The sequence below is a fragment of the Eleutherodactylus coqui genome, chromosome 6 (assembly GCF_035609145.1).
Source record: "Eleutherodactylus coqui strain aEleCoq1 chromosome 6, aEleCoq1.hap1, whole genome shotgun sequence".
Taxonomy (NCBI): Eukaryota; Metazoa; Chordata; class Amphibia; order Anura; family Eleutherodactylidae; genus Eleutherodactylus; species Eleutherodactylus coqui.
The window spans coordinates 53,130,584-53,157,279 of record NC_089842.1 but is presented as its reverse complement, the minus strand read 5'-3'; the positions used below and the strand labels follow the sequence as shown (position 1 = coordinate 53,157,279).

General features: G+C 46.6%; 1 protein-coding gene across 1 annotated transcript in view; it reads right to left on the bottom strand.

The window, feature by feature from the left end:
• The window catches only part of LOC136572089 (transmembrane protein 26-like), a 52,015-nt gene extending 29,925 nt beyond the window's left edge, over positions 1-22,090 (bottom strand). The window contains exon 1 of the mRNA XM_066572701.1: positions 21,987-22,090. The gene's annotated coding sequence lies outside the window, so the exon portion shown is untranslated. The remainder of the gene's footprint in view (positions 1-21,986) is intronic.
• Positions 22,091-26,696: the final 4,606 nt, after the last annotated feature.

The following is a 26,696-nucleotide window of genomic DNA, read 5'->3' as shown; positions in this document are numbered from 1 at the left end:
GTCCTTGACTCACATTATCTCGCAGACGCCGCTGGTCGGGGCCATCTTGGAATCACGTGTGCACATACGTCATCATTTCATCACGTGCTACCGACCCTACGCGTCATTCTTAAGGTCATGTGACATGTCTCTTTACAACTACATGTTACTCATTCATAAAAAGCATGAATGTTTAAACTATGTAGTGGTGTCACAGGGCTATTTAGCAATTTACACCTACTATCAATTGTTATTTGTTATTAATGCATTTTTTGTTTTTATATGGTTCTTTATACAACAGTGATCTAAAGGCTGTTATCCCTCTGATCGCTCTCCGGTGATCCGGATTTGAGACCCAGGAAATTGTGACAAGCCGACGAGGATAGAAGGTGGCGGTGGACTCTCTAGGCAGGGAGTTCCACCGTGCACCAGGTGAGTACAACAAGTATTCACATGTGTTTTGAAACTGTCATGATCAAGTAGGCGCTGATTTTGTTTTTTATTGTTTTTTATACCAAGAACCTTGCATTATTTAATGTGGTTAGAGTATTTATTATAGGTATGCATACTTCTGATAGTAAATGTATTTTGAGTGCTGTTGTCGCTTTTTGGTTTCAGAGATGGTGGTAGGTATATATTGAAATTGCAACACCAAGAAGGAAAAGTCTTGGAATTATGGAAATCGCAGGATCGATAGACATGTTAATGATATGCAAATGATAAAAATGAGCAAAAAAAATATTCAAGACATTTTGATTTATTCAGTATCGAGTATAAGCGCCAAGAACAGAAATACAATCCCTTAGGCCGATTGGATTCCGGATGCGGGATTCTGTAACGGAATCCGACACTGTGCCCAGCCTGTGACCCCACGTACCTGTCGTTTTCTTCTTTTTTCTCTACTACAGATGGTTCGGCCGGCGAACCGTTGGACACGCACAGTACAGATTTTCCCACTCCATTGCTAGGCGATGACACAGATCCCGCAATGTTAATTGCAGAAGGGTCATTGGTCGGATGTTCTCCATTTACTTCAATGAAGCTGTCCGATTGAAATGTGCTCAAAAATAGAGCATGCTGCAATATTTTTCTCCGCGAGAGGAAAATTGCAATTAATTTCCGCTTGTGTGCAGGGAAAAGTGCTTTTCCATTGCATGCTATGGGCAGACACCCGCTCTGGATTCAGCAATGCAAATATGCCCATGTACAGGCGGCCTTATACTCCTTGGCATGCTATCAATGAGGTTATTAATGGTTGCCTGAGGAATGTTTTTTCATTCTGCATACACTTAGGCTACTTGCAGATGGAGGTTGTTAGGACTGGCGGGGGCAGATGGATAGGCGATCCCTACGCTAGGCCCCAGGGCGACAACTGGGCGATGGTCCCTGTGCTGCACTAGTGACAGGGCCCCCAAAGGAGAGGGACAGGGAGACCGGCAGGTGAGCACCGTGCTGCTGACTGAAAGCAACAAGTGAGTAGACCAGAGAGTAGTCGTGAACAAGCAGGGTCAAACCGAAAGACAAATGCAGAGTACAAGAGGGCAAAACAGAGGCAGAGTCAAATGAAAGGCCGAAGTCAAACACACAAAAGTCAGGTCAATGATTATGGGTGTAGGCAGACAAATCCAACCAAACACTGGCAACCAGAGTCAGGCTCAGCAGGGTATATATGCAGAACACCCCGCCCAGAGAGGCTGCGCAAAGTCACATGATGACCGGAGGGAATCATGAAGCTGCCTTCCCCCGGCCCAAGCGCCGCGCGGCCGACCAACAGGCAGGGTGCCCGCGACCAACCACCAGAGTGGGGGAACGCCAGACAGAGCTGCCAGCTCGGGTCCCCGGAGAACCAGGACGAGCATCCCGCATCAACCGGACCCCGGCGCCCCTGGTGGTAACCCCATTTCTAACAGACTTCTTTCCATCCGATTTCCAGACCGAAAAAAAAAAAAGTCTGAAAATGGAACATAAATAGCACCCATTCATTTGATTGGGTGTATGCACGCAGGCTTTTCTTTACTGGAGTAAAAAACTTGCAGCATATCCTATTCTCATCCGATTTTTGGCTGAGACTAACACATGTCAATCTGCTGTGTTTAGCCCAACGGCCAGCACACGAATGAAAAGTCCGAGTGCTGCCTGATGCAACTTTTTAATAGCCTATGTACACGCAAACCATTGAAGAAGCACTGCTACTGGTAGTAGCTCCATTTGCCATTGCCGACCAAGGATGTCTCCAATGTGTTCAATGTCTGGAGGTGCTGCAGGCCATGGTAGCATGTTTAGGCCACACAGGCTAATCACAGTTGCACAAACAATGTGCGTCCCGGTGTTGTTGTTTGAAAAAGTCTGCTGGAATGCTTTGGAGAAATGGACATACCACTGGTTCCACAACCAAGTCAATGTAACGCTAGGCTGTTAGTGTACCTGGAATGAAGGCTAGAGTGATTCATCTACTGTAAATTATGCAACTCCACACCATATTGCCGGATGTAGGACTGGTATAACATTCTCTTGGGAAGGCCTCTTCATGGCTTTCCCCATGTAGACTGCAGACCAATCTCCAGTTATTATTGTGTCTGAGACAAAAGCGTGAGTCATCGATGAAGTAGATAGACCTCCATTCAAGCTCCATTTCCATTTTGTTCTGCACCATGACAGCCTTTGAGAGTTGTGGCATGAGGTCAATGGAAAACGTGTCATTGGACATCTGCAAACACCTTCTGATAGTTTGTGCAGACACTATTCAACATCCTAGGCTTTGGATATGAAGTCCAATTTCACTCGCAGGACAGATTGGATCACTATGTGCCATTCTTCTAATGTGACGATCCATCCTTACTGCTGTAATCTGAGTTCACTGTTTTTCTCTCAACCACTGAGACGCCCAACATTGAACAGTGCTGATATCTTATCGTAGGCATGTAGAGATGCTCTGGAGTTATAAACCAAGGTTTTCTGTTCAAGGATTCTGTCCCTCTCAGATTTGTTGACTGCCACGTCGACAAACAAGATGCGACAAGCCTTTAACCAATTTTGTAAGTTTTATATGGTTAAAAAAATCTGCTTTCAATCAGGCTTTTATACCATTGACGCCCCACCCACATGCCCCAGATTGGAGCTAGGTGCCTATCAGCAGCGCGTGAAAAACAAATATAAAAAAAAAATCTATACTACGCATGACCGACAGGGAGCATCCACGGTAATCCGCAGTACATTAAAAGAAGGTATGCGGGGTCCTGACATACGTGAGGAGCTGTGAGGGTAGAGTGCTGACTTGCCACGGTGGCACTTATCATGCTCCATCCCAGAAGGACACACACAGCCAAGGCCAGGGTAGCGCCGCAGCCTACCCTGGACACCCCTAGGATAGGGATGCCCAATAATTGGAGAGAACAGGGAAACATTTGTCAGGCGTGATGCCACCATTCCAACACTCACACCGGCATGACCATCGGCGGATAAGTAATTCAGCTAGAGACAGTTCTTAAGTATCATTGGTCTCTAGGAATGGTCAGAGCCCAGCATAAACTTTACTTGAATAAAGGATAAACAATACAAGGCAGTTCAATTGTAAACTTTACAGTGCAGGCAAATGAATAGACTTTAGAGATCAGTACCTCCACACAGCTCTTCCAGACTTAAAGACGCACATGTGTGAACAGAGATTAAAGACTTGCAGTACCTCCACCCACCCTTGAAGACGCGTGGGTATGACAAATGAAGGGTGTACCACTACGCGGTGTGGGAGAGTCAGCTCAGGTAGTGCGCGGTGTTGCAGTGTGAGAGGCAGTCAGAGACCACAACAGCAAATATAGTCCATACAGGCTTGGCCTGTGTTTATTAGAAAGCATAAAAATAAACAAAACACAGCCTTAACTTCAGGCATAAACAAAATCCTACTTATCCAGCACTTAGGCCGCCTGCAGACGGGCGGAAATTCCGCGGTGGGATTTCCCACGGAATTTTCGCCCTTGGAAGCTGCCATAGGATTGCGTTAGCAAACGCAATCCTAGGCAGGCGGCCGCGGCAAACAAACCGCAGCATGTCCTATTTCTCTGCGGGGCTCACAGAGCCCCGCACAGAAAAGTCACTGCCCGGCCGCCTGCTCCGGTCTGTGCATGCGCCGGCTGCCTGGCAAGCCGGCACATCAAACAGCCGGAGCCAGGGGCGCGGGTGAGTACGTGCTGCTCTCTGCAGGCGCTCGGGTCAGGTCCCGTGGCGAGGATCCTCGCAGCCGGATCTGACCCGCCCGTTGCAGGCGGCCTTACTATACAGAGTCCGTCCCTGATTATACGTACGGCTCGCTGCAGCTGCAGCCGCACGAAAAACCACACAGTTACACAAAGTCCAGTTTTCCCTGGGTCAGGAATAGAGCGTCCCTTGAGACCAGCATCTTCCAGCATTCCTAGCTGCACCCGGCCTCAACTCTGTCTGCAGCTTTGCAGAATTTTATGGACTAGGTAATTACCCAGCCTCTGCAGCTGAGGAGCTTTCCTCCTCATAATAAGACCTGGAGTGGAGGGAGTGGAATGGACAGCCCCACTACCAAGCCTGCCATCCATTCCAAAAAAAAACAGGACCAAACAAGTTTTACAAAAACATCTCCAGTAACAACCTTTGCTGGAGATCACATCACACCCTGGTTTTCCCCTTGTCCACACCCTGGCTTTCCCCCCGGCATTCCCTTCACCTAATGGGCGTAATATCTGAACCCCGGCGAAATACAGCGACCATCCAGGATTAACTCCTTCAGTGTCTCATAGCGGTGATCCAGACTTCAGACGGCCATGTAGGAAAATCAAGAGAAAGATAGTACCTCTACACTGGCCTTGAAGAAACACACACTAGAACTCACAGATGCTCTCTCTCTCTTGGGGCTCACTCTCCTTATATCCAACTCACATCCAGATAGGGGAATCTCTCCTTTTCCTCCATCTTCAACACACAAGGGCTGAAGCTGCCCCCATGTTTCTCTGTGTTTTCTCTAGCAGCCTTAGAAGATGGACGCTTGGAACTCTCTCTTTCCTGCTCTCAATCACTCACTTTTATAAACTCTCTCACACCACACGACAGGACATAACTGATACATTTACATTCACTCACTTGCTGCAGCTGTGCAATAGGCATAACACCATGACAGGCCATTTTACCTAGCGCATCTACGTAAGGGTGGACACCCACTAGCAATATCACCCCCTGCGCTGCGGCAGCGATGATTATGAAACCAATGATTTTCAATGGTTTCATACCCATTTGCGATTTTTCAGTAGAGCTTTGCATCGCGGAGAAGAAATCTGCAATATCACTCAGTGTTTTTAGTGGGGCCAGCGGCAGCAGTGCTAGCCCCATTGAAAACATAGGGAGTATATTGCGGACTTCTGCCACAGCTATGACAGCTGTGGCAGGAGTTTCCTTCATGCCCGCGGCATAGTGTGGCGTAGAAGCCTAGGGAGGGGGCAGAGCAGAACCTTTGCACCTGGACCCCTGAGCCTTTAGGTACACCCCTGTGTAGAAGGGATATAGGGATAGCAAAAGTTTAAAGTCAGCACCTTTTACGCACATCATCGATCAACTGAAGAGTGCACTACAAAAACGTATTGAGGCAAATTCCATGGTGCTGCAGAAGTTTGGTGTTTTGACTGAGTATGACTATGTTTGATGAAGATATCCATGTTGGTATTTCAAGACTTGTTGGTGTGTATGCCAAGGACTTGTCTTCCGATTTCCTAGAAGAATTTCATCAATTTATATGCTGCTATAAAGAGCAGAGACCTGATGAAATAGCACCAACTGGAAGTGTCCAAGTGATGTTTCAAATGCTGCACACTACTGCAGTTCAGCATGCATTTCCGAACTCAGAACTAGCACTCCAGATTTATTTATCTCTATTGGCTACGAACTAGCTCAGGAGAACGCTTTTTTCCCGCAACTAAAAAGAATTAAAGATGCTAAATAAAGATGAGCGAACACCAAAATGTTCGGGTTCGCGTTATTCGAAACGAACTTCCCGCGATGTTCGGGTGTTCGTTTCGAATAACGAACCCCATTGAAGTCAATGGGCGACCGGAACATTTTTGTATTTCGCCGATGCTCGCTAAGGTTTTCATGTGTGAAAATCTTGGCAATTCAAGAAAATGATGGGAACGACACAGCAAGTTCTCCTCTGCCACAGCTGTAACAGCTGTGGCAGAGAAGAACGATGTTAGCCCATTGAATTCAATGGAGCCGTCAATACAGCCGACTCCACTGAATGCAATGGGCTGCCGGCGATCGCGGGATGAATTGTCGGAAAGGGGTTAAATATATAAGCCCTTTCCTGCAATTCATCCAGAAATGTGTAAAAATAAAAAATATATATATACTCACCTGGTGCCGGCAGACGGAGTTCAGCGCGGCAGGCTGCAGTTCTCCTGAACTGCTCTGAACAGCTGTGAGTAGTATTCAGCAGCCGGGGATTAAATCCCCTGAGCTCCTGCCCCCTCTCCGCCCCTTGGCACTATTTGCAATGAGAGGGGAGTTAGGGGAGCAGGGTGCACCAGCGTGACGCTCTTTACAGAAGAAAAGGATAGCAATATAAAGGTACCAGTTAGGCCTCCTGTCCACGGCTGTGATAAAATATCGCTAGTGATATTCCGCCGTCGGGGAGCAGGGGGAGAAATGACAGATCTCCACAGTGAGCTTATCTGATAGATAGGCTTACCACGGAGAATTGCAGCAAATCGCATCATCCCACGATTTCAATCCCGCGAGCGGAGAATCACTATGATACTCCGCTCGTGGATGTCGGGCTGCTCTTTCTATAGTTAAGTCTATAGAAAGCGTTCACTGAGTTACCCGCGGCCGGATTATCGCCACGGGTAACGCAGTGACATATTGCCCATGGACAGGAGCCCACAGTGTGGATGTCTGTGCAGCTGCGCATGGATACCACCATGCTGTTGCCCATAGCAACCAATCACAGTGCAGCTTTTATTTTATCTCAAAAGTATAAGTTGGCAACAAAAATTACAGGGGAAGTCAGTGAGGTTTAAATTCTTAATTACGCCAATATGCGTTCCCTGGTGCAGAAGAACGCTTGTGCAAAACATCACTCACATCGGGCCAGAACTGTGGATTTGTAACACAAACTGATTTTGCGCCTTATATAAAAGATGATACATTCCCTAACGGTCCAGAACTCGCCGCCCGATGGGATAAGCGCCTCTTGGTAGTCCTTTACTTCATGTTCTCTTGCACAGGATGGGAACTGGCTGGTAGGAACAGTTATATATATATATATATATATATATAGCCCGGGTACCCAATACAGAACGTGTGCGATACAAAACGGGATATTTTAAGTAATAAAAGAGGATATCAGAACATAATTATGTGGAAGCACTGATGCTGATTAATGCTATGTGAATGTATTAGCTATATATTATACTGCTGAGGTAATAATAAAAAAAAACTATATATATTTTATAATAAAAAAATCTGTGATGTTATTGAATGGCTGTGATTGGCTAACGCAGCGCCAGCTTTCATTGGCTGACGCCGCCTGAGTTAGCCAATCACAGCATTTGCTTGAAATCCCTGCCTCCAGAAAGCAATGCTCTTTCGGGGAGGAGGGGGGAGCGACAGCCTGCAGCAGCGCCGCAGAACGCCGTGGGAGGTGAGTATTTTTTTCCCACACAGTATTCCCGACGTATAAGTCGACAGTTGGGGGTCGTCTTATACGCCTAGTCGCCCTATACGCCGGAATATACAGTATATTATCATGTTTCACCTGTAAAATCTTGTCTACTGCTATATTCTTTTACATTAAAAAAAAAACATATATAAATAAATAAAAGCTGCACTGTGATTGGGTTCTATATATTATACTGCTGAGGTAAAGTAAAAGCTGTGCTGTGATTGGTTGCTATATATTATACTGATGAGGTAACAAAAGGAAATCTGTGTTGCCCATAGCAACCAATCGCAGCTTAGCTTTCACTTGTTAAACTGCTGAGGTAAAATGAAAGCTGCTCTGTAATTGGTTGCTATAGGCAACACAGGTTTCCTTTTGGACAGCTTTAATAAGAGTAGGTGCTATAATTAGTTAAACAATAAAGTTTTACTAATTGTAATAAAAGTTAAAAAAAACCCTTTCGCATATTTACACAAAAAAATCTAAATAATAAAATAAAAATACATATTTGATATTGCTGCGTCCATAAAAGTCCGATCTATCAAAGTAGCGCATTATTTTCCCCGCACGGTGAACGTCATCTGAAGAAAAAAAAAGAACGCCTGAAATGCGCTTTTTGGTCACCCTGTCTCCAGGAAAAAATACAATGAAAAGCGATCAAAAAGTCGTATGTATTCCAAAATGGTACCATCGTCACTACAGGACGTTACGCAAAAAATGAGCCCTCACACAACTATGTTAATGCAAAAATAAAAAAGTTATTGCGCACAGAAGATGGCGGCAGAAAATAATTTTTTAAAAATTAAATGTCTTTGAAAAAAATAAAAGCAGTACAGCAAAAAAAAAAAAATCAGTTTGGTATCGTAGTAATCATACAGACCCATAGAAAAAAGTCATAGTGTAATTTTTGTTGCAGCTTGAGCGCCGTAGAAACAAGACGCACCGAAAGATGGCAGAATGTCGGGCTTTTTTCATTTAACTCCACTCTGAATTTTTTAAAAGTTTTTCAATACTGTCTTCCGAATTCTGCAGAGACGAATGGTGGTTGGAAAATGTCCGAATTGTCGTGTTGTCCAGATAGAGATGAAGACTTAAAAAAACAGTTACCATCGATCATTGTAAGTAATTGCACTGTAATCACAACCAGTGCCTGGCATCTGACCTTTACATGTGGATTTGACTATTAGGCTGCATTCACACAGGGCAGATTTGCCGCGGTTCTGCCGCAGCAGATCCGCCCGCGGCAAAACCGCCCACGGCCGCTAATCTCGGGATTAGCCAGCCATGTGGACGAGGTTTCTCAGAAACCTCGTCCACACGGGACGGCTAATCCGCAGCGGTAAATCCGGCTGAAACCGCAGCTGCGGCCGCCACGGTTTCCAAAGATTGAGTATGTGTGTTTACTTTCGTTTTTTTGTTTATTTATGTCACGGCCGTGCTCTTCTTTATGGGGGAGCCGGCCGCAACGGAAAAGCATGCGGCCGAGCCGCTTCAAAGCCGCCGCGGCTTGAACCGCGGCGGTTCTCCCGGGGGAAATCTCGCGGTTTTTGCTGCGGCCAAACCGCAAGATTTCCGACGGGAATCCGCCCTGTGTGAACCCTGCCTTAGGGCTTCTTCACACAGGCTCTGCGATTTTCGGTACATTAAATAGTGCCACTGAAAAATACAACTCATTCGACAAAAAACAAACCCTCATACAGCTACGTCGATTGATAAATAAAGGAGTTACGATTTTTTTAAGAGGAGGGAGGAAAAAAAAATTGGGAAAAAAAAGGGCTGCAGCATTGAGAGGTTAAACAGACGGGCGGGATTTAGTTCCCTTATATCAGGACGAAACAAAACCATTGATTTCAATGGTTTCGTTTCTACTATCATGATTCTTGTGCATCATTAGCATGAGCGAGAAAAGATAGTACTTGCCCTTTCTTTCCTGCACGTAGTTAATACTACATGAGAGAAAAATAGGGCAGGACCTATCTTCCGGTTTTTTTTTTTTCAAACTCACATGCTGTAGCGCTGAGTTTGAATAGTCAAAAAAAAACCCAAAACCCTGGTTTATGTGTTAATGCGCTCTGTAGCAGCGAGCATATTAGTCAATGCACCCATCTTCATTTTGTACTATTTTTGGTTGACATTTTGGGCTTCGAAACCAGTTATTAGTTTTCCATAGAGTTAGACGTCATGTCCACGGGGACAGATCCGCAGCGGGTGTCCTGCACGCGTGATCCGCGCCCCATAGGGATGCATTGGACTCCTGCAGGTAGTTAAATACCTGCGGATGTCATTTACCCTTGAGGCGCGGATTTCGTGTGCGGGAAATCACCCGCAGCATGCTCCATTTTAGTGTGGGTCTCCTGCAGGCTTCTATTGAAGCCTATGGAAGCCGTCTGGATCCGCGGCACACCCACAGCTGAATTCCTGCTTTCCAGCGCGGGAGAGCAGGAGTTAAAAAAAAGAAAGAAGAGTGCACGGCGCGAAGAAAGAAGATCTTCCGCCAGGGCAAAGAAAGAAGATCTGGCCGCGACGGAGGGAAGATCCGCAGCGTCTGGATAGGTAAGAAAATCTTTTTTTTAGGCCTCATGTCCGTGGGAAAGGAGGGACCCGCTGCGGGATTCTGCATGAAGAATCCGCGGTGGGCCTGATTTTCCCCGTGGACATGAGGCCTTATGGTTTCAACATACAATATTTGCAATATACAATTGACATCCCAGAACCAATTAATATTGTATGTTGAGCAACTAATTTTATGTCTAAGGGCTTATTTAGATGAGCGTATATCGGTCGGGGTTTCACGCCGTTTTAAGAAGTTTCCCCCTTCCCTCCCCGGCTCTCTGCCTCTCTCCTCCAGTCCGGCGTTTGCAATGGGAGAGGGTGGGATGGGGCTGAGCTAAGCTCAGCTATGCCCCGCCCACTCATATTGCTGGCTATGGACAAAGGGTGGGAGCTTAGCTCCGCCCCCATCCCGTGCACTCCCATTGCAAACCGCTTGGAGGGGAGGAGAGAGACAGAGTCGGTGAGTGGAAGGGAAGGGTGGAACTGATTAGATGGAAGCGTATATCGGCCGACCGTGAAAATGCTGGCCGATATATGCTTGTGTAAATAAGCCCTAAAGCTCAATATTGTGGCGTGAACCCATTACCAGCATTTACTGGAAACTGTAAAATAATATTTACAGTCACTTACTGAAGTACCGTTGACTTTGAAGCATCCATTTTTTATTTCATGTTCATACTGTTCAGGAATTTACAGATGATTGGCAGTCTTAGGTCTCTGCATCGGAGAAACAGAGCTACAGGTGCTATGGACATAAGTTAATAAGTTAACCCCTTAAGAAAGTGGCCTTTTCTTTTTATTTTCCTTTTCGTTTCTTTCTCCCCACTGTAAAAAAATCCTAACTCTTATTTATCCATTAATGTAGCGGTCTGAGAGTTTATTTTTTTGTGGAACAAGTTGTATTCTTCAGTGATATTATAGAATGTACCATATAATGTACTGAAAAACTTAAAAAAAAACCTAAGTGAAGCGAAATGAAAAAAACCCACAATTCTGCCATCTTTGGGGATGTCTTGTTTCTTCAGTGTACACATTGCAGCAAAAATGACATGCTAATTTTATTTTATGAGTCAGTACTAGAGATGAGCGAGTATACTCGCTAAGGCACATTACTCGAGCGAGTAGTGCCTTAGCCGAGTATCTCCCCGCTCGTCTCTAAAGATTCGGGGGTCAGTGGGGGGCGGGGACGAACGGAGGGGAGATCTCTCTCCCTCTCTCCCCCCCGCTCCCCCCTGCCCCCCGTCGCAACTCACCTGTCACCGGCGCCGGCCCCTGAATCTTTAGAGACGAGCGGAGAGATACTCGGCTAAGGCACTACTCACTCGAGTAATGTGCCTTAGCGAGTATACTCGCTCATCTCTAGTCAGTACGATTACTACGATACCACATTTATATAGTTTTTGTTGAAGTACAACTTTTACTTTTGTATGGAGCAGGATCGGCTCCCAATCCCCCTCCAAAGAAACCACAAACCTCCATGATGTAACTGTACATTATGGAGCGTTAAGGGGTTAAACCGGTTGTATCATTCCAAAAATAATTTTGCAAGCCACTGGGCCAGCAGAAAATAAGAAAAAATAAGGCATACTCACCTCTCCTCGGCCCCTCAGGATATAAGCACTGATGCCAGGACTTAGGATGGTAATGCTGCGACCTCTGATTGTCCGCTGCAGCCACCTGTCGTACACCTAAAAGCCACCACCGGGGCTGAGGGAGCCATTCAGTTGTGTATCGGTGGAGAGAGGTCAGTATGCCTTATTTTTTATTTTCTGCCAGGCTTTGTAGCTTGGAAATTTCTTTTCTAATGCTAAAACACCTTTAAGATACTAATATGCTGTATATACAGGGTGGGCCACAGAAAAGGAGCCCTGCACAACACTCTTATGAAAGATGCCTAAATAAAAATCTAACTTTGCTGCTCATATCAACCAATCACAGAGCTGCTTTCATTTTACTTTAGCAGTATATATCTGTCTTTGCTGCTCATAGCTTTCATTTCTTATACTGCTGAGTGAAAATGAAAGCTGCGCTGTGATTGGTTGCTATATATTATACTGCTGAGCTGAAATGAAAGCTGCGCTGTGATTGGTTGCTATTCTTTTACTGCTGAGGTAAAATGAAAGCAGCTCTGCGACTGTTGCCCATAGAAACTAATCACAGTGCAGCTTTCATTTTACCTCAGCAGTATAAATCTGTCTTTGCTGCTCATAGCAACCAATCACAGCACAGCTCTCATTTTACCTCAGCAGTATAAGAAATAGCAACCAATCACAGTGTAGTTTTCATTTTACCTCAGCAGTATGAGAAATGAGAGCCGTTCTGTGATTGGTTGTTATGGACAACAAAGACAGATTCTCTTTTTAACAGTTTCATAAGAGTGGGGATGCCGAGATACTTTAATGTGATCCACCCTGTATTTATATGTAAAATATGTGTGTGGTGCTCATACAGTCAATAATATATTGACATCTTGAGTAAATAGATTGTATTGCACAAAATGTTGATGCGCAAAAAGTAACAGTGCACATTAATTCATTTTACCTCAGCTGCCCATAGCAACCAATCACAGAGCTGCTTTCATTTTACCTCAGCAGTATATAGCTGTCTTTGCTGCTCATAGTAACCAATCACAGCTTAGCTTTTATTCCTTATACTGCTGAGGTAAAAATGAAAGCTGCGCTGTGATTGGTTGCTACAAGCAGCGAAGACAGATTCATACTGCTGAAGTAAAACGAGTGCTGTGCTGTGACTGTGGCCCATAGCAACCAATCACAATGCTTTTACCTTTACATTAAAGTGCTAACAATCACTTGTCTGTGAATGTGTGTATGAGTGCTTATAATGCCCCGCCCCATGATCACATGATGGTGGCAGGTCCTAAATCATATATAAAACACAGAACCTGACAGCAGCCGTGTGCTCACAGGACCTATGATGATGATGATGATACCGTCATATGATCAGTCACATGGTCTGAGTTTTGCCCCTGATCACATGACAGGGACATCATCACAGGTCCTTCACATTATTAAAAACCTGCAGAGATGCAGCAGCCATGTGTCTCTGAGATCCGCCCTGGATCACATGACAGTGACGTCATTGCAGGTCCTAGACCAGCAAAGCCTGATCACTTGACTATGATGTCATCACAAGTCCTTTATCCTTGTGCACTGAATGAAGAATTAGGGGCAGCTAGATCCCCCACAAAACCCCATGGCCTCAGTTGCTATGGATACACCATTACTCAGTCTGCCAGTTTGTAGCAAGTTGTAAGACAGCTGCACACCTGTGTGGAGACTCCAATAAATGACTCACAAATTTACAAATACATAGTTTGCAGTGCATATTGAGCAACAACAACATTGAAGCACAGCCCTTCACCACTATCTTAACATTTCCTGAATGTGATATCATGTCATCTCAAGTGCTAATGCCGACAACACCAGTCTAGCCTTCATCTAATCGTCAACCGTTGTCCAGTGTTGAAACTAACAATCGTTGTCCTGCAAACATGCCACCACAGAGGGTTCAACACCGCCATAAAGCTAATGCAGCTTATATAGCACAGCGACGAGTCCCGATTTCACCTCAGCCACCAACTGAAGTTTGTAAATCTCATGCAACCAATATGCGAAAGCTACAAGCCAACATGTCTCCTCAGCGAGCAGCTGAAGTTCGTAAATCACCGTTTGCAATGTTCTGATGCCAATAGCTTACTATTTGCACAGAAATATTTGTACCAATTCCAATTCCGTACAGTGTATATTAGTAAGTGGCGCATCATGCCACCAGAAACACTGGTTGCATCCCTTCAGAATGTTCACAGGTTTAAATGTTGCTATTTGGTTTTGCTATTTTGTACATTTACTGGCGTTTTCTCAGGTCGAATGTCCACAGACTGATTATCGCTGGGGAATTCGTGGCCAGATGCCCGCCTCAAATTCCGCAGCAATGTTCGTCCATAGACATGCAATTGTAAATGATTCTCCCCTGTCCACAAGTGGAAATCAACTGCGATTTTCCGCTTGCGGGGGAGTATCGCAGCATCTTCCAATCTGTGCGTAAAATCGAATGGACGGCTTCCATTGCAGTCAATAGAAGCCATCCATTCCACAATACTTCTGCAGTGAGCACTGCGGAAGTATCGCGGGAAATTGCGTCACAGCCCAGCACCGGCACATCATGCGCTGCACTGCACATGTGTGCCGGCTTGCCGGCCGAGACGCTCCCGGCAGATCCACCGCATTGCACCAAGGCTTCGATAAGGTACAAGCAGTATTGTGTGGGGATAGAGGTTAGTGGAAGCTGCAAAAGAAAATCTGGGACACTAAAGTAAGTCACTCTGATTAAACTGCTGGCAAATATACAGAAAAACTCCCAAGACTTGTGTACAGATACACTTTGAAAATACTGTGTGTGTGTGTGGGGGGGGGGGGGGGGGGGGGGTGCTTGAAATATAAGCCCTACCCTGAAAATGAGCCCTAGCTACACTACGTAAAAAAAGCTATACATTACCTAGCAGACGCTGTATATCCCGCCTCAAGGAAGCAAAGGCTTTGATTGGTTCTCGAGCTCCAATGCTGAGCCAATCAATACGGCCCTCTATGAACCAATGCGATGGCTGTGATTGGTTCTTTGAGCGCTGCATTGATTGGCTGAGCCACAGCGCTCGAGTACCAATCAGAGCAATCGCATCCTGGAGGTGGGGTTTATGAACCCTGTTACCAGAAAGCGATCTTCTGTCGGCAACTACAAGCAAGCGTGCCGGAACTCTGCAAATCAGCAGGAGGGACCGGGACGGTGCCTGCACACTGATGCTTTCTACAATGATTACCGCAGCATTTTAAACGTCGCGGTAATCATGGTATAATGCTCCCATTTATTTCAATGGGAGCCTCGCAGACAAGTGCTCAAACGTGATTTTCGAGCTCTGTCTGTTCTATTTTTTGCATTTAGCGCACCTCAACAATGATAGGGTGTGCTGAGGCCGTCGTCGGAGTCAAGAATACTGCCTCTGAAAACGAAAGTAAAATCACGTCACTCTACCGCTGTTATAAGACATCCCCCAAAAATAAGACCTAGTGTCTCTTTTGGGGCAAAAATTAATATGGCAGGGTCTTATTTTCAGGGAAACACGGTAGTTGTTGTTTCTACAAGTTCACTGCCTCTGACCTGTTTGTCCTGTACTAAACACCTCAGTCACCTTACACAATACCTCCCAGGGTGTCTGGATGCTGCTCGGCCAGAGCCTAAATGTAAAGCTGGCTGCGCTTCCCTCCATTCAAGTTTGTGGAAACTGTAATTGCACTGAAGTCCAAAAATGTGTAAAGCTTATTCTTTTCCTTTGTCTACTTTATTTGTTCCTCTAATGTTTGTACTGTTTTTTAATTACGACTTATATTTCATGCCTGGCTACAAGGTGTGAGCATGAAAAAACAAACTGTTGCATGCTTGTGATAACTATTAGAGATGAGCGAGCACCAAAATGCTCGGGTGCTCGTTACTCGGGACGAACTTTTCGCGATGCTCGAGGGTTCGTTTCGAGTAACGAACCCCATTGAAGTCAATGGGCGACCCGAGCATTTTTGTATTTCGCCGATGCTCGCTAAGGTTTCCTTGTGTGAAAATCTGGGCAATTCAAGAAAGTGATGGGAACGACACAGCAACGGATAGGGCAGGCGAGGGGCTACATGTTGGGCTGCATCTCAAGTTCACAGGTCCCACTATTAAGCCACAATACCGGCAAGAGTGGGGCCCCCCCCCCTCCCAACAACTTTTACTTCTGAAAAGCCCTCATTAGCATGGCATACCTTTGCTAAGCACCACACTACCTCCAACAAAGCACAATCACTGCCTGCATGACACTCCACTGCCACTTCTCCTGGGTTACATGCTGCCCAACCAACCCCCCTCCCCCCCACAGCGCACACCAAAGTGTCCCTGCGCAGCCTTCAGCTGCCCTCATGCCACACCACCCTTATGTCTATTTAGAAGTGCGTCTGCCATGAGGAGGAACCGCAGGCACACACTGCAGAGGTTGGCACGGCTAGGCAGCGACCCTCTTTAAAAGGGGCGGGGCGATAGCCCACAATGCTGTACAGAAGCAATGAGAAATAGAATCCTGTGCCACCGCCATCAGGAGCTGCACACGTGGGCATAGCAATGGGGAACCTATGTGCCACACACTATTCATTCTGTCAAGGTGTCTCTGCATGCCCCAGTCAGACCGGGCTTTTTAATTCATAGACACAGGCAGGTACAACTCCCTATTGTGAAGTCCCTGTCGACCGACAGCATGGGTGGCTCCCTGGAACCCACCGGCGATACACAAAAATATCCCATTGCATTGCCCAACACAGCTGAGGTAGTAATGTCGTGCTTAATGCAGGTGGGCTTCGGCCCACACTGCATGCCCCAGTCAGACTGGGGTTCTTTACAAGTGGAAACAGATGCATTTATAATTCCCTGTGGACCCACAGCATGGGTGGGTGCCAGGAAGCCACCGGCGGTACATAGAAATATCCCATTGCATTGCCCAACACAGCTGAGGTAGTAATGTCGTGCTTAATGCAGGTGGGCTTCGGCCCACACTGCATGCCCCAGTCAGACTGGGGTTCTTTACAAGTGGACACATGTAGGTTAAACTCCGTGTGCACCTACAGCATGGGTGGCTCCCTGGAACCCACCGGCGATACACAAAAATATCCCATTGCATTGCCCAACACAGCTGAGGTAGTAATGTCGTGCTTAATGCAGGTGGGCTTCGGCCCACACTGCATGCCCCAGTCAGACTGGGGTTCTTTACAAGTGGAAACAGATGCATTTATAATTCCCTGTGGACCCACAGCATGGGTGGGTGCCAGGAAGCCACCGGCGGTACATAGAAATATCTCATTGCATTGCCCAACACAGCTGAGGTAGTAATGTCGTGCTTAATGCAGGTGGGCTTCGGCCCACACTGCATGCCCCAGTCAGACTGGGGTTCTTTACAAGTGGACACATGCAGTTACAACTCCGTGTGGACCCACGGCATGGGTGGCTCCCTGGAACCCACCGGCGTTACATAAATATATCCCATTGCAGTGCCCAACACAGCTGATGTAACGTCAGCTGTAATGCAGGTGGGCAAAAAATTAATTGGATTACACTGTAGGCGAGGGCCCACAAAAATTGGTGTACCAACAGTACTAATGTACCTCAGAAAAATTGCCCATGCCCAACCAAGAGGGCAGGTGAAACCTATTAATCGCTTTGGTTAATGTGGCTTAAGTGGTAACTAGGCCTGGAGGCAGCCCAGTTTAACGAAAAATTGGTTCAAGTTAAAGTTTCAACGCTTTTAAGAGCATTGAAACATATAAAAATTGTTTAGAAAAATTATATGAGTGAGCCTTGTGGCCCTAAGAAAAATTGCCCGTTCGGCGTGATTACGTGAGGTTTCAGGAGGAGGAGCAGGAGGAGGAGGAGGAATATTATACACAGATTGATGGAGCAGAAATGTCCCCGTTTTGGATGGTGAGAGAGAACGATGCTTCCATCCGCGGGTGCATAATACGTATTGCTTAGGTATCGCTGCTGTCCGCTGGTGGAGAAGAGAAGTCTGGGGGAATCCAGGCTTTGTTCATCTTGATGAGTGTAAGCCTGTCGGCACTGTCGGTTGACAGGTGGGTATGCTTATCTGTGATGATTCCCCCAGCCACACTAAACACACTCTCTGACAAGACGCTAGCCGCAGGACAACCAAGCACCTCCAGGGCATACAGCGCGAGTTCAGGCCACGTGTCCAGCTTCGACACCCAGTAGTTGTAGGGGGCAGAGGCGTCACGGAGGACGGTCGTGCGATCGGCTACGTACTCCCTCACCATCCTTTTACAGTGCTCCCGCCGACTCAGCCGTGACTGGGGAGCGGTGACACAGTCTTGCTGGGGAGCCATAAAGCTGGCAAAGGCCTTGGAGAATGTTCCCCTGCCTGCGCTGTACATGCTGCATGATCTCTGCGCCTCCCCTGCTACCTGGCCCTCGGAACTGCGCCTTCTGCCACTAGCGCTGTCGGATGGGAAGTTTACCATCAGTTTGTCCACCAGCGCCCTGTGGTATTGCATCATTCTCGAACCCCTTTCCTCTTCGGGAATGAGAGTGCAAAGGCTCTCCTTATACCGTGGGTCGAGCAGTGTGTACACCCAGTAATCCGTAGTGGCCAGAATGCGTGTAACGCGAGGGTCACGAGAAAGGCATCCTAACATGAAGTCAGCCATGTGTGCCAGGGTACCTGTACGCAATACATGGCTGTCTTCACTAGGAAGATCACTTTCAGGATCCTCCTCCTCCTCCTCTTCCTCCTCCTCAGGCCATACACGCTGAAAGGATGACAGGCAAGCAACATGGGTACCATCAGCAGTGGGCCAAGCTGTCTCTTCCCCCTCCTCCTCATCCTCCTCATGCTCCTCCTCCTCCTCCTGAACGCGCTGAGATATAGACAGGAGGGTGCTCTGACTATCCAGCGACATACTGTCTTCCCCCGGCTCTGTTTCCGAGCGCAAAGCGTCTGCCTTTATGCTTTGCAGGGAACTTCTCAAGATGCATAGCAGAGGAATGGTGACGCTAATGATTGCAGCATCGCCGCTCACCACCTGGGTAGACTCCTCAAATTTTCCAAGGACCTGGCAGATGGCTGCCAACCAGGGCCACTCTTCTGTAAATAATTGAGGAGGCTGACTCACACTGCACCGCGCAAGTTGGAGTTGGTATTCCACTATAGCTCTACGCTGCTCATAGAGTCTGGCCAACATGTGGAGCGTAGAGTTCCACTGTGTGGGCACGTCGCACAGCAGTCGGTGCACTGGCAGATTAAACCGATGTTGCAGTGTCCGCAGGGTGGCAGCGTGCGTGTGGGATTTGCGGAAATGTGTGCAGAGCTGGCGCACCTTTCCGAGCAGGTATGACAAGTGGGGGTAGCTTTTCAGAAAGCGCTGAACCACCAAATTAAACACATGGGCCAGGCATGGCACGTGCGTGAGGCTGCCGAGCTGCAGAGCCGCCACCAGCTTATGGCCGTTGTCACACACGACCATGCCCGGTTGGAGGCTCAGCGGCGCAAGCCAGTGGTCGGTCTGCTCTGTCAGACCCTGCAGCAGTTCGTGGGCCGTGTGCCTCTTCTCTCCTAAGCTGAGTAGTTTCAGCACGGCCTGCTGACGCTTGCCCACCGCTGTGCTGCCACGCCGCGTGACACCGACTGCTGGCGACGTGCTGCTGACACATCTTGATTGCGAGACAGAGGTTGCGTTGGAGGAGGAGGAGGAGGAAGGTGCTTTAGTGGAGGAAGCATACACCGCCGCAGATACCACCACCGAGCTGTGGCCCGCAATTCTGGGGATGGGTAGGACGTGAGCGGTCCCAGGCTCTGACTCTGTCCCAGCCTCCACTAAATTCACCCAATGTGCCGTCAGGGAGATATAGTGGCCCTGCCCGCCTGTGCTTGTCCACGTGTCTGTTGTTAAGTGGACCTTGGCAGTAACCGCGTTGGTGAGGGCGCGTACAATGTTGCGGGAGACGTGGTCGTGCAGGCCTGGGACGGCACATCGGGAAAAGTAGTGGCGACTGGGAACCGAGTAGTGCGGGGCCGCCGCCGCCATCATGCTTTTGAAAGCCTCCGTTTCCACAAGCCTATACAGCAGCATCTCTAGGCTGATCAATTTTGCAATGTGCACGTTTAACGCTTGAGCGTGCGGGTGCGTGGCGTCGTACTTGCGCTTGCACTCAAACTGTGGCGCTAGCGACGTCTGGACGCTACGCTGAGAGACATTGCTGGATGGGGCCGAGGACAGCGGAGGTGAGGGTGTGGGTGCAGGCCAGGAGACGGTAGTGCCTGTGTCCTCAGAGGGGGGTTGGATCTCAGTGGCAGGTTGGGGCACAGGGGGAGAGGCAGTGGTGCAAACCGGAGGCGGTGAACGGGCATCGTCCCACCTTGTGGGGTGCTTGGCCATCATATGCCTGCGCATGCTGGTGGTGGTGGCTCCCCAGCTGATCTTGGCGCGACAAAGGTTGCACACCACTGTTCGTCGGTCGTCAGGCGTCTCTGTGAAAAACTGCCACACCGTAGAGTACCTTGACCTGTGCAGGGTGGCATGGTGCGAGGGGGCGCTTTGGGAAACAGTTGGTGGATTATTCGGTCTGGCCCAGCCTCTACCCCTGGCCACCACACTGGCTCGGCCTGTGCCCACACCCTGACTTGTGCCTCCGCGTCCTCGCCCGCGTCCACGTCCTATAGGCCTACCCCTACCCCTCAGCATGGTGTATTACCAGTGATTTGATTTCCCAGGCAGGAAAGAAAGTGGCGCAAGCCTGCAGCCAAAATACAATTTTTTCCCTTGTTTTTCAAAGGACAAGCCACACTGCGTGTATTCAATGAATACTACTAAGTTTAATATCTGTGTTGTGGCCCTGCAAATGTGTCAGAGAACTGCAGTGATGCAAAGTTATTGGCTCCAGCAGATCAGGGATTTCCCATGCAGGAAAAAAATTGGCGCAAGCCTGCAGTAAAACGTAGCTGGCTGCGTCTGATTTTTTTTAACGTTCTGCACGCAGCACACACATACCCAGAGCCCTGGGGACTGTCAGAGGCAGGCGAAATACAATTTTTTCCCTTGTTTTTCAAAGGACAAGCCACACTGCGTGTATTCAATGAATACTACTAAGTTTAATAACTGTGTTGTGGCCCTGCAAATGTGTCAGAGAACTGCAGTGATGCAAAGTTATTGGCTCCAGCAGATCAGGGATTTCCCATGCAGGAAAAAAATTGGCGCAAGCCTCCAGTAAAACGTAGCTGGCTGCGTCTGATTTTTTTTAACGTTCTGCACGCAGCACACACGTACCCAGAGCCCTGGGGACTGTCAGAGGCAGGCGAAATACAATTTTTCCCCTTGTTTTTCAAAGGACAAGCCACACTGCGTCTATTCAATGAATAATGTATGTCTTCTGGCCCTGCCTACACAATTCTATCCCTGTAGTATTAATGCCGGGTGCAATGGTCTGCACAGCCGGTTTTGAGAAAGAAAAAAAAATATGCAACACTGCTAACAGCAGCCTGGACAGTACTGCACACGGATAGATGTGGCCCTAGAAAGGACCATTGGGGTTCTTGAAGCCTACACTCACTGCTAACACTCTCCCTGCCTAACCACCACTTCTGTCCCCATTGCAGGGCGCAATGCTCTGCAGATCCAATTTTGAAAAAAAAATAAAAAATACAGTGCTAACACAGTACTGCACACTATTAGATGTGGCCCTGAGAAGGACCGTTGGGGTTCTTGAAGCCTACACTAACTACTAACGCTCTCCCTACAGCAGCTCCAGCACGATACCACTGTCCCTCAGCTAACTCACAAGGCATGTGTGGCGAGCCGCGGGAGGGGCCGACTTTTATACTCGGGTGACATCTGATCGCCCCAGCCACTCACAGCAGGGGGGTGGTATAGGGCTTGAACGTCACAGGGGGAAGTTGTAATGCCTTCCCTGTCTTTCAATTGGCCAGAAAAGCGCGCTAACGTCTCAGAGAGGAATTTGAAAGTAACCGGAACACCGCGTGGTACTCGTTACGAGTAACGAGCATCCCAAACACCCTAATATTCGCACGAATATCAAGCTCGGACGAGTACGTTCGCTCATCTCTAATAACTATCAACACAACACAACCCCAAACACTCCCTTTATGGCTCCTATCCAATCCTTAGCTGGGCACACATGCATAATCCTGCAGTGTGTCATCTTTGGCCCACTTTATACATACCTCCAGATATAGCAGATCAGAATGAAAATAAATTCTTCTTGAAACTTGCCAAAATTGTTTCTGAAATACTTATATTGGGCCCAGAATACCCGATTCCCTCTTCAGTCTAATATCAGTCTGCCTCTCCCAAGGTTTGCCGTTCAATATTTTACTCTACAAACAATACAGAAGTAATTTGCACAGTGTACGGTTGGTTGAATCACATAAATTATATTACATGCAAAAATACTTATGGCATATACTATCATTATTAATTATCCCATGAAGTGCCCATTTCAGTAGTACCATCCAGTATTCATATCAATAAGACCTCACAGTGCCACAGTGATATCAGTTGTTGATAACAGAAGAAAGCTGTCCTGTATACCATTGACGCAGCTATAGAATTAACTTGGACAATATCCTTAATAAGTGTGTACATTTTATCAAAAACCTCTTAGGCTTCATATTGTTTCAAGGTGGTCACCACCCATATGCACTAGGAGCAAAAGTGGCATCTAAATAATGCAGGATTGCCTAAATAAATTCAAATTTCTCCCTTGTCGCAAAGCCTGGTTTCACATGAGTGTATTCCGACTGCATTTATACATCCATAATACAAATGAATGCTCCGGCCGAAACTTGAGTATCTTGACCCAAATTTTGAATATCATAGGAATTTCTGATGCTCATGGTTTGGGGCAGGATACCCACGGTCAGTCCCAGAACACTTAGTGGATGCATTAATGCATATGTAAAATACTCATGTGAAACTAGTCACATAGTTTCCGGGATCTTATCATATGTGCTGCTTAGCCTTTGTTCAGACTGCACTTGTAGTGTATGCCTAAGCCATATGCTTGGGAAAATGTAAAAACCCCTGACCTATAGTACAGTAAATTTACGTAAGCCCATTGATTTCAATGAGCTGTAAAATAACATAAAAATAAGATCATAAATGCACCAAACAAATTTCATACATACAACCTAGTGTGCTTGTATCACTGTAACTTGTAAACCAAAATGCATGTAAGTTTTTGATGACTATCCTTTAGAATTCTGTTTTGAGGAAAAGTTATTTGATATACATTTTGCTGGCAAAATTATTGGGTCACACATAGAAGGTGATGAAGTTTCATTTTACTCACATTTTTCAATACGATGTTGGGCTGCCTTTGGCCTCAATGACTACAGTAAGTATTCTCAGTATGCTTGCCATCAAATTCCAATAAATGTTTCGAGGGACTAGCCTCCATTCATCGAGGAGAGCAGAGTATGATGGTTGTGTGGCACGTGCATGGATACAGCGTTCTAGTCCATTCAAAAGTACTCCGTGGGATTGAGATTGACTTTGAGCTGGCCAAAGAAGTTTGTAGAAGTTTTACTTCTCAAACCAAGCCTCAACACTGCATGCTGTATGACATGGTGTTCAGTCACGTTGTTAGAGCCACAGAGCTGTACCAAAGTATTGCCATAGAGAAAGTAATGCCACATTGTCCAGAATGTCTCTGTCCCTAATGGCATTGAGGGTGGACTTCACTATAACTAATGGCCCTAGTCTTTCCCAGCCAAAACACTCCCAGACCATAACAGAACCTCCTCCAAACTTCACTATTGGGACAATACAGTAAAGTAGAAAGTGCTCATCAGGAAATTGCCACTCCCAAGTGTGATTATCTGATCGGAAGATGCTGTACGGTGATTCATCTGCCCACAATATTTGCTTTCACTCATGAGAACCCAGCTTGGTGGGGGGTAATAAGTAATAATTACCTGAAAGCGCTGCGGAATAAGTTGGCGCTATACAAATACCATGATTTGATTTACAGCCCAAGATGCTCCAAGCAACATCGCAGGTGCTTCTGTTCATTCACTTCTATGATGTTGGGCTTGTGTGCAGCTGTCAACTCTACACCTCCTGGCATTCTTATGGTTTCTGTACTGGGCTATGCCTGTGTGAAACTTTCCTTTATACCTAATGCTCACACATCCGATTTACATATTCCCTTCGCCTGACAGCACAGGATTAGTGGGTGTTACAAAACTTCCGTCAACATAATGTATAATACTAGCCCTGCAGTCATGAAGAAAAGTTCAGCCCCGTGCCAGCATAAAACGATTGTTAAAATGTATTCAGTCATTGAGGGTTAAAAAGAATAAAACGCTTCCAGGACATGGTTGTTAAGGAAAGGAGAATACGGATTACACATGACAAGCCCCAGCGGTGGAATGTTTCATACAGACCAGCCCTTTGCTATTCAGGAAAATAACTTTCCTCTCTGGAATTGTATCTATTTGTTTTGGCTTCCACCAGTGAGGCGAGATTGATACAAAAAACAGGATCCAAGGGGGAAGCAAGCAGCAGCCCTTCACCTCTTTACTGCTGCACTTACTGTCCTTCTAGACTGATACACCAGTCCATAACGCCGCTACTCACAAATCCCACTGGAACATTTTATTTCCCCCACACATGGGGCCCTGGCAAAGGTTAGTAAACATAAACACACTGACAAAACTAAGCATCAGTTATATAGGGAGCAGTGTTGTGCTTTGTATTTATAGTGATGGGTATTGTTTATTACAGGTACAGTTAAATGTACACTTCTTACTGCATTTTATCAAATACAGTAAAAAGTTGAGGAAACACTGGGAGTCACTTTTGTGTACAGCAAAAGAGTCAGAGAAGTCAGTACTCCCGTCCTGTACGCTGCTTTATACATTAAAGACATGCAACGAAATGTCTAATTGTATCCATTTGTATCACACTAAGCTATTTGCACACAGAAGACAATGTAAATCTTACCTTCTGCTGTTGCCATTCAGTCTTACACTTCAGAAATCTGCAGGCTCTGCTTCCAGATTTTGACTTTTCCACCAGTGCTCTTCAACTGCTGATATGCTCCAGCCCACTGGATCAATGGAGCCAATAAATAAAGACGTATTCCCAGCAAGTAACACACCCTACACAGTGATAATAGGCTGACAAAAACACAGGTCATTAAGATTCCCCACGTTCATTTAGTAAAATGTTCTTGCTCTATTTATATCATAAAGTGCACAAACTTTTTTCCTCAGGAGGCGGGTTGTTACATAGTATACACCAGGCTTTCTGACACGTTGTAGACTAAACAAAATGAGGCATAAGCAACATTACTAAAACTGTTAGTTTCAAGTCTTCTATAATAAGTCCTCTCCAGTTGTTTCATCTCCTTCTTAGGCAACGTGATACTCTGCCTGTGATGTCTGTGTGCCTACACAAAGGAATCTTTCATTTGACACCCTATAGCATGAGCTTTTTGTCCACTTTCCAAATAATCATAGCGTACTAGATTCTTCCAACTTCAATAATTCTTCTTACAGTTTTCCAAGCGCTCGTAGTTTCGATTTTGTCTCAGTTTCTTTTGCCTGTTTTTTATTAAATGCCTGCACTGTGCTAAAAGCACTTTAACAATTTGCCTTCACTTTTCTCCTCCCCAAAGTTTCCGGAAGTTGGTACTTTTTTTAAAAACTCTAACAGATGTTTCCTGTTGAGACCTCCCTCTTCACACTTAGGGCTTATTCTTCCTCAGTATTTTGTGAGCCAAAACCAGCAGCGGGTCCAAAATATGGAAGAAATGCAAAACTTTTCATCATACTTTCTCTTTGTATATATTTCACTCCTAGTTTTGGCTCACAAAATACTGAGGAAAAACACGCCCGTGTGAATAGGCCCTTGAGTTCTTTATCAGTACATAGAAATCTTCAATAAAACTGTAAAAAAAATCTGCTTCATGTATAAATATATGAAAAGAGAGATTATTATAGCTCTTGATTAGAAAACTATGTGTCTGTGTAAGGCTTTATTCCCACAAGCGCATATACGCCGCGTTTTCACGCCCGGGCACATATACGGTACCCATGTGAAGCATTGGTTTCCAATGCAGCTGTTTACACAGGCGAATATATGGCACATAAATACGCCGGCAGCGTGAAAAATAGAACATATACGCGGTCGGCACATATACACTCAGCCAAAAGATAGTTCTGGAACTATGTTTTGGCCATTATACACCGGCGGGTCCCATAGACTCCTATAGGAGCAGGGAAAGAGAAGGGAGGGGAGGGGAGGCATTTTTGCAGCATCCAACGCAGCGAAGAGCCAACATGTGTCTCTATATAGGCACTGGAAGGCATCCCAAGGATTTTGGCAGAGCAAGGGTTTTCTGGGGTGCAGCATATTTTTTCGCTAAAAACGACGCTCGCGGTCATGTAAATGGATGAGAAAACGCTGGCTGTGATTGCGGAAAAACGCCCATTCAGGCGCTTATACGGAGCAGGTGTGAAAACGTAAAAACGCCATCGCCGTATCTGCGTTCGTGGGAGAGAGCCCTAATGAAGATAGGTGTTATCTAGAGATGAGCGAATATACTCGTTTCGAGTAATTACTCGATCGAGCACCGCGATTTTCGAGTTCTTCCGTACTTGGGTGAAAAGATTCAGGGGGCGCCGGGGGGCAGCAGCGGGGAACAGAGGGGAGCCCTCTCTCTCTCCCCCCCCCCCACTCCCCGCTGCAACCCCACACTCACCCACAGCATCCCCTGAATCTTTTCACCCGAGTACGGAAGTACTCTAAAATCGCGGCGCTCGGGCAAAAAAGGGGCGTGGCCGAGTAGGTTCGCTCATCTCTAGTGTTATCCGCTTTACTTTTTAGCAATAGAGAGAAACTGAATTATTAATGCATTAAATTGGTCT